This window comes from Tachypleus tridentatus, chromosome 10, assembly GCF_004210375.1.
Source record: "Tachypleus tridentatus isolate NWPU-2018 chromosome 10, ASM421037v1, whole genome shotgun sequence".
Classification (NCBI taxonomy): domain Eukaryota; kingdom Metazoa; phylum Arthropoda; class Merostomata; order Xiphosura; family Limulidae; genus Tachypleus; species Tachypleus tridentatus.
The window spans coordinates 53912816-53928446 of NC_134834.1; positions in this window are offsets into that span (position 1 = coordinate 53912816).

The window sequence follows — 15631 nt, forward strand, 5'->3', positions numbered from 1 at the left end:
TTTTTATCCAAAAGATAAGCAATCATTCCAAGAGTGTTTCTAGTGTTTCGCACTTGGCCCCTGTTAACAAGAGGGAGAGAGGGAACCGCCAAATATCCTCTATATTCGAATCACGTCCGTTCAGGCTGTGAGTCGATTAGCCAAGCTAATTCAGGCACACTTTTTACTAACGTTTTTAACTACTGTACATGATCTTGATGTAATGACATTTTCCATTTAGTTGAAACTCGTGATTACAGAGCGTTCAGGGGTTACCAATAATAATCAGAAAAAAATAAAACAGTCACGTTTGATCGATAAGAATGAATAAAAAGAGGCTCGTATTTACGTGATGACAGTTTGTAGTAAGATACACGTAATGTGTATGTATGCTCTATATATATTTGAAAGTTTGTAGTAAGATACACGTAATGTGTATGTATGCTCTATATATATTTGACAGTTTGTAGTAAGATACACGTAATGTATATGTATGCTCTATATATATTTGACAGTTTGTAGTAAGATACACGTTATGTGTATGTATGCTCTATACATATTTTTTACTATCAATGATTGGTAGTATACAAGAAAAGTAAAATACCAAAGCATTAACAAAACTTATGTATATATAAAACGAGTTGCATTAATGGAAAACTACATATAAATAAATATACCAGAACTATACTGGCAGATTTTATTCATCTTATAATTATAATATAAACTTTCCTGTATATATCATTTTTTGTTAATCACTTGAACAAAATATAAGTATATAAAAAAAGGAATGGCACGATATGATTTCTCATTTTTGGTTCAGGTAGCGCTCTCGTTAATTTATTTTTGCTCTTGGCCCTCAGTTGCGTAAAGGAATTACATTAAATCAGAGTTTATAGCTTTCACAAAGAAACCTTAACTTTCAAATTGGTAAATTATAATGTGTCAGAAAAAGTGTATATCCGAAACAGATAAATTGTTTTACTTCCTTCATGCAACCACAATGACATTCTGATCGTACTGAATATAAAAAAGTGCTCATACTGGGTCATTTTGATCAGTTTCGAGATATATCAATTTTCTTCTGTCATTCTAGATCACTGTTAGTGGGGGAATGAGTTTCGTGTGTTTATTTCGACTAGTTTAACAATAATGTTTAGGGTTAAAAATCTAGTACTAAATTTAAGTTGTCTAAACTTATATTTCACTGTCAAAAATAATAAAAAAACACAAACGTGCATAGATTAACAATTGGCCATAAAAATCTTCATTTGGTAAACCTTTCCGCCATGAGTCTGGAATAAAATAGTTATATTAATCTTGCGAACTGAATCCAAAATCCAAAAAGTCCTAATTTTATTATACTTTTATCAGACAGCTGTGATGTCAGGGATTACTTACAACTTATTGATGCATATATTTGAAGACAACATCATCAGATCGAGACTTGTCGAACACCTCTGTCTCAACCATTACGTTGTGTAAAGTGTCTTTCTTATAACACTCATACTACTGAAAAATGTCACAACAAATGAATATGTTCTCGTTGGAAAGATAAAAATAACTCCAGTTATTGTAATCAAAAGTTCTTCTCCTCCATAGAATACTTTTCTTCTGGACTATCTCAGATATTCTTATGAATGTAAAGGTAATTTAGCACTACAGTTGTTCCTTTAGGAACAAAGGAATGTTATTTTCCTGACTAATACAATTTTGTTTGTTTTGAATTACGAACAAAGCTACACGAGTTAGTCTCACCAGTTTTATTTTGTTTTCAGTAAGACTTTCGAACACATTCTTGTCACACGACTTCATTGACTTTTATCATACAACCAAGAGAGCTTTCGTCCTTTTGTTGCTGTTGTTTTTCTATGTAGAACCAATCCTTCAGGCTTTCCAACAAAATAACTTCACCAAACTAATCATCCTGTGTTATCGGTTTCATTTTCAAAACAAAACACACTTTTTATTCATATTGACACCAAGGTCTGTTTTATAAGCGTTTGAAAATATGCCTCCAACTAATTTACGCCAGACTTATCAATTACTTTCCTCTTGGATGATGAAGTATCATCATTCCTAGTCCATTTGATATCCTAGTGGGTGTTTTATAAGGATTAGCACAATCACCAATCCTTCAAATACTGTAAGTATGGAATTTACTGCAATAGTTAAATACTAATATTTTCCAATGTGCTGATCACACTAAAACAATTGTCAAACACATTCGAATATGGGCCGGCATGGCCAGCTGGTTAAGGCACTCGACTCGAAATCTGAGGATCGCGGGTTCGAATCCTCGACACACCAAACATGCTCGCTCTTTCAGCCGTGGGGATGTTATAATGTGACGGTCAATCCCACTATTCGTTAACAAAAGAGTAGCCCAAGAGTCGGCGGTGGGTGGTGATGACTAGCTACCTTCCCTCTAGTCTTACACTACTAAATTACAAACCAAACCATTCGAATGAAGGAACTAAAAATTAAAAAAATAGAAAATACAAAAGACATACTTATACAAAAACAAAATTTTGTCTGAACGCAAAACAAAAATATGTCGTTTCAATTCCGGTCAAGAAAACGTAGAGCAATTTCCCACAATTAAAACATCGTTCAAAAACACTTCTTGAATATTTATAAAAATTAGAGAAATTTTGAATGGTCGACTGCACATGATTACCGTATTCAATTCTTATAATTTCTCACAAAACATGCACCTTACGCTTTATCAAAGTAACGCTAAACGTTTGCAACAAAGTGCCAAATATTTGCAAAACTCTGAATTTATGAATAGAAATGCAACATCAAAAGTTAATTTGTTTTTACTTCTGTGAGCTTTTGCTTAGTAAGACATTGTGCTATATCTTACTCTTACCTATAGGTTTTCTGGTCTACCCCGCTGTACATTTTTCTAGGATAGAATATATTTTCAAAATTTATTTGTTATCAATTATCAGTTATGTGCCACAATAATAGTTTTACTCTTACTCGTAGATTACTTTCTGATTTAAGATTAACTAATAAGTCACGAACAACTTGTACAGTACATGCATGATAAGTAACAAATAAGGACAATATCTTTATTTCAAATGTCTTTCTAACGCGGTGGTTTAATTTCTGTTCAGTGGGAATGCTATCAGTAGTAAAGCCTTTTGCAAAGTTTCCACTAAAACAAAAAAGTTTTATCCTTGGAGGCCGTATTTCTTTTCATTGAGTTGAAAAAATCTATATTTATATTCTTTGTTAAGAAAAAGATATATTTGTTTATCATGTTGTTGATGATTGTACTGGCGGTTCATGTACATAATTAAATTAATGGGTTCGTAATAACATCATTTACAATACTACCATTCAATTTTGGTGTCATTCTAAATTTATTATGTTCATAAAGTATATCAGTGATACTTTTAACTCATTCGTTATGCACGAGACTTATCTATCTCCGAAAAATGTGTTTTTAATTGGTAGCTAATCTATTAACCACTTAGGAAAAATTAATTAATTAACGTATAAAGATTTTTTATGATAATTGCCAGTTTAATTATCTAAGCTCTCGGAAAACGTAATGAATGTAATAAACTTTCTATTAAAAAAAATTGACTAAAGTAACGTCATTCTAGTTTACCGCATTGTCTCTTTTCTAATGTAACCCTTCATTGTTATACGTGAAATAATTACTTTCTAAAATGAGCCATACGTAATCTACCAGAAAAACTCTACGGATTTGTTGGTTTAATAAACGAAATAATTATATAGGTTAAGAAGTAAAAGCTCTAATTCCATAATCATGATTAATGTTTGTATATAAATAAACTACACCAAAACATAATTAATATGAAATTTATGTCGAACTTATTGAAGACGTTTAATTAAAAATTCAAAATAATAATCTTATAAAGTTCACCACATTAATAGTAAAATGTCTCGAAACTTTATTCACCAGCTTACTTTGTCTGTAAGCCTACATAAGCCTACTTGATAATGGTGGATTCTTTAAGCGTAAAAAATGTCTCCTGGTGGACAGTGGCAAGTCTATGGATTTATAACGCTATAATTAGCTGTTGTATTCTCGTCGGTATAAACAGTAAACAGCTCGATGTAGCTTCTCTATAAAACTCCCACACGCCCTAAAGCCTGAAGTTTGAGTAAAAAAATTACTCGTGTTAAAAGTGAACTTATCTTCTGCCTCATTTTCAAATGTTTTTATGTTATATAAAACTATTTTAATCTCTAACCAAAATTACCGTATAATGTGAAGCATTTGTTTCAGTTATTTTATTTTATTATAATTCTCACTTTAGTCTTACCTACTTTTTATAAACTACATTTTTATCAAGTAAGGTACTACTTTTGTCTATCTTTGTACGTTTGCACTTTAACTACGAATAAAATTTAATTTTAAATCACTAAGATGACTTAATATAAAAGTAGAAACAATATATATATATAACATATATTCGTTAAAAAATTTTTACCGTGAATTCACAAAAACTTGTTTTTTTTTTACATAATTTTTATAGTAAGATCTAATGTGTCTTATTTTCAAAGTTATTACATTTCGACTGTACATAAATCTTTTTTATCTTCAGCATATTTTTCTCCTTTACACTTTAGACCTTTCACTTAAATTAATAATATTAATTAATACGTAACAGAGAGTATTCTAACAACAGTATACAAAGGAAAAACATAAAACCGTCAGAAAGTAATTATCTGGTAAGAACTTAAACCTGGTAAATGATGAGGCGTTAGTTAGTTAAGGTTTCGATCGTTCTGTGCCGATACAAGATTAGTCTGTGATGCTATTCTCAAAGTAGCTTTGTGCATAAACACAAATAAACAAACTATTTGTAAAAGTCGCCGACAAACTGACAGAATGTTTGGTCAGAATCTCCGAAGAATTCTCTATATTTTTAATGCATGTTTCTGCACTATGCGATCTATTTTATAGTATTCTTAATATATATATATGTGTGCATATAGTTTTGTGTTTCACATTTTCATACTCATTACTTGTGTATTTGATGTAAGCTTCAAATTGAGTACTTATTTCGTGATTAGAAATGTTCAAAATCGTCACCACAAGTTGTTAATAAGATTGGTTGCTGAATTTCCCATGTTACAAAAATCTACTTTTTTACTTCCTTCTTTTTTTTTTAACAAAATGTTCATTCTTCTATTTTCTAATCCAACTTTCAGTTTCCAAACAGTTCTTTGATTAAATGTTGTTATGGGTATCATATTCTGATTAATTTTCACCATTTGTTTCAATTCTTGTATTTCTAATTACACCATCAAAGATGTTATTCAATTTACTAATCCGAGATTTTTTTTCAGGAAACTTCTTTTAAAGAAAATAAAACGAGAACCTTTCAAATAGATAATTACTATACATATCTCCTAAGTGTTTCACTCTTCAGTACATCTCCTAGGTGTTTCACTCTTCAGTAACAATTTTTTATTTGTTCAAAGAATTCTTCCAGTTCATACACAATACCTTTTCAATTATAACGTTTTTCTTATATATGGTTTATTTGTTTGTCTGTTTTCGAATTTTGCGCTATCTGTCCCTAATTTAACAGTGTAAGGCTAGAGGGAAGGCAGCTAGTCATCACCGGCCACTGCCAACTCTTAGGCTACTCTTTTACCGATGAACAGTGGGATTGACAGTTACATCCCCACGGCTGAAACGTCGAACATGTTTGGTGCTACGGGGATTTGAACGCGCGATCCTCAGATTACGAGTCGAGCGCCTTAAGCACCTGGTCATGCCGGGCCAGGAAACGAAATAGGGATTGTTATATGCAAAGCTTAATATTAAGAAATATTTCACTTATGGATAACAAATGTCTTTGTTATGATTGTGATAAATCAAGACTTTTTCAATGGTACCCCCAGCTTTGGCAACTAAATGAAAGTACCTCATGCAAGTGTTTAAAGTTCTATCAAAACTCTTTGAATAACATATAACTAACCAGCTTCTAATATCTTGTTTCTTTTTCTTATAAAAATAAGGGTCGAATTATTTATTCATATAAGCCACCACAATTTTGTATTTAAATTATTGGTCCCTAACTTTAAAGTGGTAGACTAGAAAGAATATACCTAGTGAACCCTTCAACGTGTTCGATTCCTAGGCCCACAAATTATCAGTCGGGCAGCCCATACCAGACCATCATAAAAAAAAATAACGTTTTTACAAAGCCGTTTGGTTGAGCTTATTCTGCTGAATTACGTAAATAACTGCATATTTTTATCTCAAGAATTACATTTTTTATTAAATACAGTTATACCGTCTACTTAAATATAAAAACGTTTATTTTATTTCTGTTTATACAATATAATTACCTCCTTCCTTACAACCAGGACAGAGAACAGATAGTTTATCGTTTAGTTGCTGTAAAACAACATCTCTCTCCAATACGACTTCAGTTTCCTTAGCTGCACCATTTATCAGCCCTTATGCCCGCCACCTGTCACATTTTACAAGAAATCGATAGATGATGTGAAATAATGTAATTTAGCAGGCAAACGTTAAACGTTAACCTGTAATTTAACAGCCCTAAATTTGATTAAGAACCAAGGCGTATTTCGGGTACTGCCGTTTACTTTTTTCTCCTACATATCCTACGTAATATTATCCTTGTCAAAAACTATTTTTTATCGTGTATAAGTACCTATTAATATCCTTTTAAAAAGATTGGTAGATCCTTAATAATAATGTCACATTTTCAATTAAATAAAAGTAGAAAATTTCAAGTTAACCATCAAGTGAATTAAACTATACTTATGCAAATGAGATCAACGATTATAGTGTAGGCGAGATAATTAGGTTTAATTACACAGCAGCCAATAACTCATTGGCTCGTCCACTGCAATAGTACCTGCATAACACGCGCTTGACACGTGATAGAACTAATAAGTCAAAGCACGTTTTTAAATACATACCCATTTGTAAGTAAGTTTAATAATCAAGTTTTTTTTTACAGAGACTTTGTTTGCAAGTATTATTAGCATGATTTTCTTCTCTGTAAAAATCCGTAATACTTCGACACTAACTCTCTCCTGAAGAAACGAACGTATAGTATATTCAAGACATAAAATTGATAAAGTTACCAATATGTCTACCAACATACACATACGTAGATATATATGATACACTGTACGAGAAAGCAATAAAACTAAAAAAACTTGAGAAATCATATAGTAAAGAAAAGACTACATGACGTAAAGTGGTCGTTTTCTCTGGTCTATCTATCCGTCTTTTCAAACGCTTCTTTTTAGTGTCGTTCTACCACATACCACAAAGTTATAAGTTATCTACGGTAACTTATAACTTATTTTTGGAAGGACTTAGAGTAATACAGCATATAAATGGAACGGATTTTCAGTGTACCTCTAAAATCAACATATCTGGAATTAACAAATAGGTAAGCATACTTATTTTTAAGACATATTATTTTAATTAATATTAATACATAATCAAAGCTACCTCCTTAAATAAAAAATATAACACTCAACACGATAATGAGATACCTAATTAAATAAAATGTTCTCATGTTCGTTACATATATAAAGATTAAAATGCATTGTTTCATTAGTTAGACATTTTGACTGCTAATGATATTTTCAGACGTAAACCCAATAATATCTTAAATGGTTCGGCCAGCCTAAAATATTTAGGTGAGTCCTGAAGATGTATTATAAATATATAATAATAAAAGTGGAAATATTACAAGTTATAATCAATACTGTGAATGAAATTATTACTGAAGCACCTAAACAGTGGTTGTTAGCTTCAGGTACTATCAACTTGACAGTAACTTTTGGGTGGACAATATTTTTAGACTAATTTTCTCTGTTTAAGTCTGTCTTCGTTACAACTATTAGAGCTACTAACCAATGGAAACATTTTATATAACGAAAGATTTATGATAAACCTCAAAACCCGTTACAACATAAATGTTTATTCACATCTGTTTAAAACAACCATACTTTTGTGAATGACTGCATTTCGAAAATTTTGAAAATATTTTACAAATCTCAGGTTCTTAAAATTTCGAAGAACAAGTTTCGATTTTTTAAAGTTTTGTCATGCTTTCTTACATATGTTTATTGACAACTTAGTATAAAATACGTTTGCAATATTGTTTAATAGCCTAATATGTGTGTATCTGTCAAGGATATTTATATCATTATTATATCCCGGTGAGACAGCGGTAAGCTTTAGCGCAGCTTTCCATGTGTATAATGTAAACATCAACATGTACCCGTTTCTTAAAAGAGTCAATGTTTATTTGGGTGTATACTTCTCACCATATGACGAAAATATTTGTCATAGTGTGATGTACACACACGAGCACAAAAAATGTGAAATGTACATAATTATATTTACTACACGTACAGTGTAATTCTTGTGTAACTGTATACAGAAATAAAAAGCTGTTTTGCTTACCTGAACAGTTTCAGTGTTCTTGTTTAGTAAAAATAAAATTTGTGAGTAAATAAAATACTAGATACATTATTTCTCTCACATAGTATGCAGTGGTATTTATATATGTTATCTATAATATCTAGAAAATGGAGAAATATAGAAATAATTTACAGCTTTAAGTAATAATAGCATTTTTTTTTTTTTTACTAAACAGACATTGTAAATACTGCCGCCAAAGTCTAAGCCTAATTATTCGGCTCCAACCAATTTTCCTATCTACTTCTGTCAGGTCGTGCTTCCCCAAGCTGACAAGTCATGGAAGAGCTTCAGGGCGCAATTTATAAATTATTGCATTTGTAACATACCAAGAACTCTCGAGCTTCATGACTTTAGGCCCACACCCAACTGTTTAGAGTGTTTCCCAACCTTACCACCTCACACGCTGGCGGCAGTCATGTGATCGTGCTACCGGACAACAAGTGACCTGAATGCGAAATGATTCCAGAAACGAAAAAAATGTCCTTATCAGGGCCTGATTAATCAAAAGAACGTTGTCAAGGGTTTGAAATAAACGTACAAGATACGGGAGACAGACATTAAAAATTATATCTTCTAATCCCCTCTCATGATGCACACCATAACAGTCAAGAGAAAAAACAGTGATCAGCACTGGTTGGAAGGGATAAAATGTACCCCTTTAGTTATTGCGAAATTATTATATCCTAGTGATTGAATCTATAACTGACATGGAAAAATTCAATAAATACAAAAGTGTTTTCAATAATCTAACTTGCGACTGTCTTTATTTTTACGTGAAAAAATTTAATATTTTAAAATGTAACTTAAAAGTTTCTTTTACATCACTTAAAACCATGTTAAAGTTGTTGCACTGCTCCAGTATTGAACTTTCAAGCCAATGCTAATAACGAATTACATTTATTTTAAACATGACGCCTATTTCCATGTTGTGTTGATTTCAAAACTTGTATTATCTCAAGTTACCTCCAATAAGAACTTAAATCAATGTTTATGAAAAAAACATTATATTTGATGTCCTCTGTCAATGCAAATACTGACCAGCAACCAACGGAAGTATCCATTAAAAAGCTAAAATGATGTTTTTGTTTTTCAAATTTATGTTTCTTTTTTTATTATTATTTCTTCTGGAAATAACATGCTATAGGTAGTCCTGTAACCTTTCCCGTTTACTCTTTTTAAAAACCATTCAAAAAACGAGCATATAACATGTACAAAATATACTACAAGCAATAAATAAAATTTGATGAAATCTTACAAGTTACAGGTTTTAATCATCTTCAAAGTCTAGTAAAACCATTTTGTAATTCAAAACCGAAATAATGTTTAGTAAAGCAAGTTTGATTTTTGAATTTCGCGCAAAGCTACACGAGGACTATCTGCGTTAGCCGTCCCTAAACTGTTACTAAAATTATTTGGTAACCTGACCTTTCTTCGTGTACTAAGTTAGAACTTTACGTTTAGGGTGGTGTGGCTCGACATAGCCAGGTGGGTCAAAGGGTTCGACTCGTAATCTGACGTTCGAATCCCCGTCGCGCCAAACATACTCGCCCTTTCAGTCGTGGGGGCGTCATAATGTCATGGTCACTCCCACTATTCGTTGGTAAAAGAGTAGCCCAAGAGTTGAATATGGGTAGTGATGACTAGCTGCCTTCCCTCTAGTCTTGCACTGCTAAATTAGAGACAGATAGCCCTCGTGTAGCTTTGTGCTAAATTCAAACAAACAAACGTTTGGTGTGCTTGAATAAAATGACATAATTACAAACCAAAAAATAAAACTGAACTTAACACCACTAACATTTTATAAGTATAATAATTTACACATGTTTTGTGAAAGATTCATTTTTTAGAAACGTAAACCTTATGTCAGAACTGAAAGACGTAAAATTGAAAGTACGTTTATTAATAATTATGAATAATAATCTTGTCGGGATTTTATTACTGATAATTTAATTCGAGAAGACAAATGGATCGCGAAATATGACTGGCTGTTCATCAATCATTCTTCAATAAATCGTGGAATAAATAATGAAATTTTCAGTTCCTTGAGAATGGTTCCGAGATACACAAACTAGGTGGAACTTCAGCTCACATTATATACATTGTGGAATTTTTTAAAGGTGTAAACAAATAAACAATGATAAACTTCGTACAGATTACGGTAATCTCTCACTTTTGGTGAGTCATTACCTTACACGTGAAAAAATTAGTTTGTTTTATGTACGTTCTTTTACCCTAAAAGTATTAGTTAAATAAGTTGCATCGCGTAGAAGAGAGCTTAATAAATCTTCATAGACTGTTAATAGTAGTCCTTATACGCTTCTTATGTATCTAAGTTTGAGTACGTTTAGAGTAATCTCGGAAACGAGCAGCTTCTTACAAAGTTTGGGTCATGCGTAGTCAGTCATCTGTCCCACAAACTGTTCAGTATATGTAAGCAATCACAGAGGTCAGGTAAAGATAAATACGTGCGAAGAAAAGCAAAGTACAATAAAACTAATGTTAATATGACTATTTGTATGCCCAGACCGATATAGAGTTTTTCTCCCTTATGGTCTGTTACGTGAAAGTAACTTGAAAAACTAGACGAAAAGCTATAGAAGGTTCTTTCTGTTATATACTGTTAACATTAGAGTGTTATTGTATGTATATGGAATTATTTCTGCTGAGACATCGGGTGATTTAGTCTATGCTGAAAACTAAAACTTAAGTGTTTATTACGGTTTCTCACTGATGATATTGCAACATGGTGGAATGCTTATTAGATCTGCTTTAATTTCTGATATAATGATCAGACTTCCTGAGATCAGTATTAGTGCATAGGTACTATTAAATGAGAAAAATTTAATTGTAAGTGTTTGAAAATAAACGTACATTATGACAAGATAGGAGGTAGAGAAACTGGCTTATAACTTGAAGAGGAGTGGTTGACACAATTCTGCTCATTTAGACTCTTTCAGTTAAGTAATTCTTAGACTCTCACAAATTCTCAGTTACTTATTATTCTCATCTTGCGTTAGTGATAGCAGTGTTAAACTTGGTTAAAACATGTGTAATATTTGATGAAATCTCAAACTCTCTTCGTTACGTGTAGAGAAACAACTAGTGACACAGTTAACATATTTCTCTATGCAACCAGAATAAGTACACTTTTAAATGACATGTATTTCTATATTCTTAAATATGAAAACGTTTAGTATTATTACAATGAACTTATACAATCATTTCCTTACTTTTTACATATTGTGATTACCTTAATTGTTATAACATGTTACTATTATTGACTTCTTTGGTATATCAATCTTTAAGCTTGGTAGCAAATGCCTATAGTATTTCATTGACATTATTATCAGTGAAATTACGTTTCAACAATTTTATATATGCAATATTTCATCTTTTAGCATAGAATAACAACTCATGTTAGAAAATATAGTTAACAGCGAGGGTACACACCTGTTGAAAGGATGTACTCTAATCTTTAAAAAATAATTTAAGTTTGTTTGATATTAAACATGAAGCTACACAATGGGCTAATGATAATAAAATATAATTTGACTTATATAAAAGAAAATAAACTAAAAATTGTTTCACATAGTCGTGTCCGTTTGTTCTTTTATCGTTTATCTAAGTTTTTCTTCTCACATCTTGCGAAAAACATACTCTCTTACACAATATGCTATCAGTGCTATGTCCGTGTCGAGCACTGAAACCAGACATTTAATGTTATAATTCCACATACCGCCGAGCCTCTTGAAATATAATAACCTAAGAAAAGTATATTTAGTTATACTAATAGTCAGGTTGATTTTTAGCTTGGTTGTAAGTTGATAACTTGCTCTGATCGGAACTTTGTGACTCTATAAAAAAAACCAAATGTGGCACTAAATTAAATGTATCTTCCATATTGAAATTATTTAAGATCAACGGTATATTCCTTCACTATTGCTTTTTTAAAAGTAAATTGGCCACAACATTAGTAAGTGTAAACTATGATCCCGTATGAACTCCATCTATTAAGTTATAAGTTATCCCATCACCCACAAAATGCGATAACTTAGCTGTAACCATATCAGATTAGAAAACAAGTGCTCATAAAGCCTGTATTTCAACCCAAAGCAAGTTTCCTATAACGAAATATTAGAATGAAAAAAAATATATCATAAAAGACCAGCTGGCTGAACACATTCATTAACTAAACTTCATACTTTGAACATAGATTAAGTAGTTGACATTAAAACATTACTTGAGAAAATAAATTATTACTGTAAGTAACAATGTTTACAATTAATGGTTTAACAAGAACATCCAGTTTATAAATTTGAGTGAATAATGCATTATTATAACATTAGAACCAATCTGTCTAATTTCTTTATATATGTATACATATAATCTCAATTATGGTTTTGTTTTTGTATTTTAGCCGAGATAATACATTTCAGCCTTAAATATTAGAAAGAATTCTCGTTTTTTCTGTAGTTTCAGAAAATATTTTATGGAATGTAAAGAATGTTTGTTGTTTTTTGAGCAAAGCTACACGAAGGTTATCTGCTCTAGCCGTTTCTAATTTAGCAGTGTAAGACTAGAGAAAAGGCAGCTAGTCATCACCACCCACCGCCAACTCTTGGGCTACTCTTTTACCAACAAATAGTGAGATTGACCGTCACATTGTAACGCCCCCACGGCTGAAAGGGCGAGCATATGTGGTGTGACGGGGATTCGAACCCGCGACTCTCAGATTACAAGTCAAACGCCTTAACCCCCCTGGCCATGATGGGCCGAATGTTAAAAAAGGAATTTTTTACTTATTTTGTCACAACGTTTTATTAGGTTCACATAATGAGAATACAAAAACTGAAACTTACAGGATTTAATCTACAACAAGAAAACCACGTGTGCATTTTTATAACATTGATAACTTAAAAACCATGTAATCCGACATTATATAATTAATAAATGAGTTGCAAATATGTAAACATAAAAATAAAGTATTAAGAACTTTTCAAGGTTTTAGTTGCAAGCTTCGTATGCTGAAACAATAGGAAACAAGGGAAAACTAGTTTTGTAGAGTTTTGGAAGAACATAAATTCGAGAGACGCGGAAATATGAAGGAAAAAGAAAGTTTATTTCATGATCGTGGATTTCATTTCTCTTCTTCGGAAACGATTAAGTTAGTTTCCTTTTTTGTTCTTCCTCAAAATGATAGAGACCATCAAGGAGGGTTTACATATTTTTTGGGAATATACTTTTCTACCTATGATATTTTTTTGGTGACATACTTTTTCACATATGATATTTTTTGGTGATATACTCTTCCGTCCATGATATCTTTTGGTGATATGCTCTTCCGTCCATGATATTTTTGGCGGTATGCTTTTCCATCTGTGATACTTTTTTGGTGATATACTCTTCCATCCATAATATTCTTTTGGTGATATACTCTTCCATCCATAATATTCTTTTGGTGATATCCTCTTCCGTCCATGATATTTTTGGTGGTATACTTTTCCATCTATGATATTTTTGGTCATATACTCTTCCATCTGTGATACTCTTTTGGTGATATACTCTTCCATCCATAATATTGTTTTGGAGATACACTCTTCCATCCATAATATTGTTTTGGTGATATACTCTTCCGTTTATGATACTTTTGGTGGTATATTCTTCCATCTATGATAACAATAACAATATCATTTTCAGATTTCAATAAAATTATACCATAGTTTCATCAGAAGTTCGATTTCTCTTTGTGGACACTGCATACAGCCCGAGGTGGTTTTGCTCTGAGAAAAACACACACACCCACACACTACTTTGTAATATTCATTATATATTGTTGGTAGTTAGTTTCAACTGTAACAGTTGTTCGTAGTCTTCACAGATATATTTACTCAGGAGTTTCTATTGCAAACATGAAAATATCTAATAAGAAGAACGTTATTATTATGACTTTCTTTTTCAGTATTGCCTGATGATTGAACCTCACAAATTCCTTACTATCGTCTAATATACTGACATTACTAATATAATATATTTTATTTTCGTTATCTGCTTTGCTATTATATACATACGTGATGACATTACTAAGTTTTCCAACTTACACAGGGGATTTATATCCCGTTTGGACATGTCATAAAATTCCTTTCCTGAATTACAACTATAAAAAAGAAGACAAACAAGTATCAGACTGTAACATTCTACAAACAACTTCAGTACTTCATTTTTTAGGATCATTAAATTTATAAGAAAACAAATTAGTATTAACTTGTCACATTTGTTTATAAACGAGCTAACATGCCATATAGAGTGAAGCCAATTTAACTTCCATATTTCTTTCATTCTACACTACAAAAACATGTTATTACATTTATTATCAATCAACCTTTTAAAATAAATAAAATAGTCTAATTTACAAATACCTTTTTACATGACTATTAAATAGCCTTTTATTTGAATTTTCAAAGAGTTACATAATTTGTATTTATCTGGTGTTTTAAACTGAATTTGAGCTCCTTTTTATCTTCTTGACTTATGAAACGTGTCAATATACTCAGATAAAGTTCTTATGAGCGTGCAAATGTAGATCACCCGTATTTCGAAAATTAACTTAGTGTGGTATTTATATCTACTGGTTGTAATTCGGAAAACAGAGACAAAAATAAATATTTAGAATCCTCCCTTCAAACAAACAAAAATACTTAAAGTTTGTAACTATTATGTAAAATTGACTCAAAAGTTTCACAATTTTAAATATATTCAACTCCATAATTTCAAGTTTAAACTAAATAATACTAACTCATTTTTTACTAATATACAATTTGAGATTATTTGGTGGAGGGAACTAAATCATATAATTTTTAATATATACTTTCTTCAGACATTTACGTAATAGTTCGTTGTAAAGAGCAGAGTTTAAGAAACAGCCCTTAATTTCATAAGCCTTTACCACTTGGAGATCAATCCTGCACGTGGTATCGGCTGAGGTGGATTAATTTTGAACTGAGAAACATATATCCAAATAATACCTACTAAAGCAGCTAAAGAACAAAATAAAAATATTATTAGAAAACACGTTAACAAGGAAAAATCAATTACGTAATCATATGATTTTATTAAACCTCAAACCTTTAGAGTTTCAGTGCCTGTGAATTAATAAATAACTTAGCTACATAGAAACACCATAGT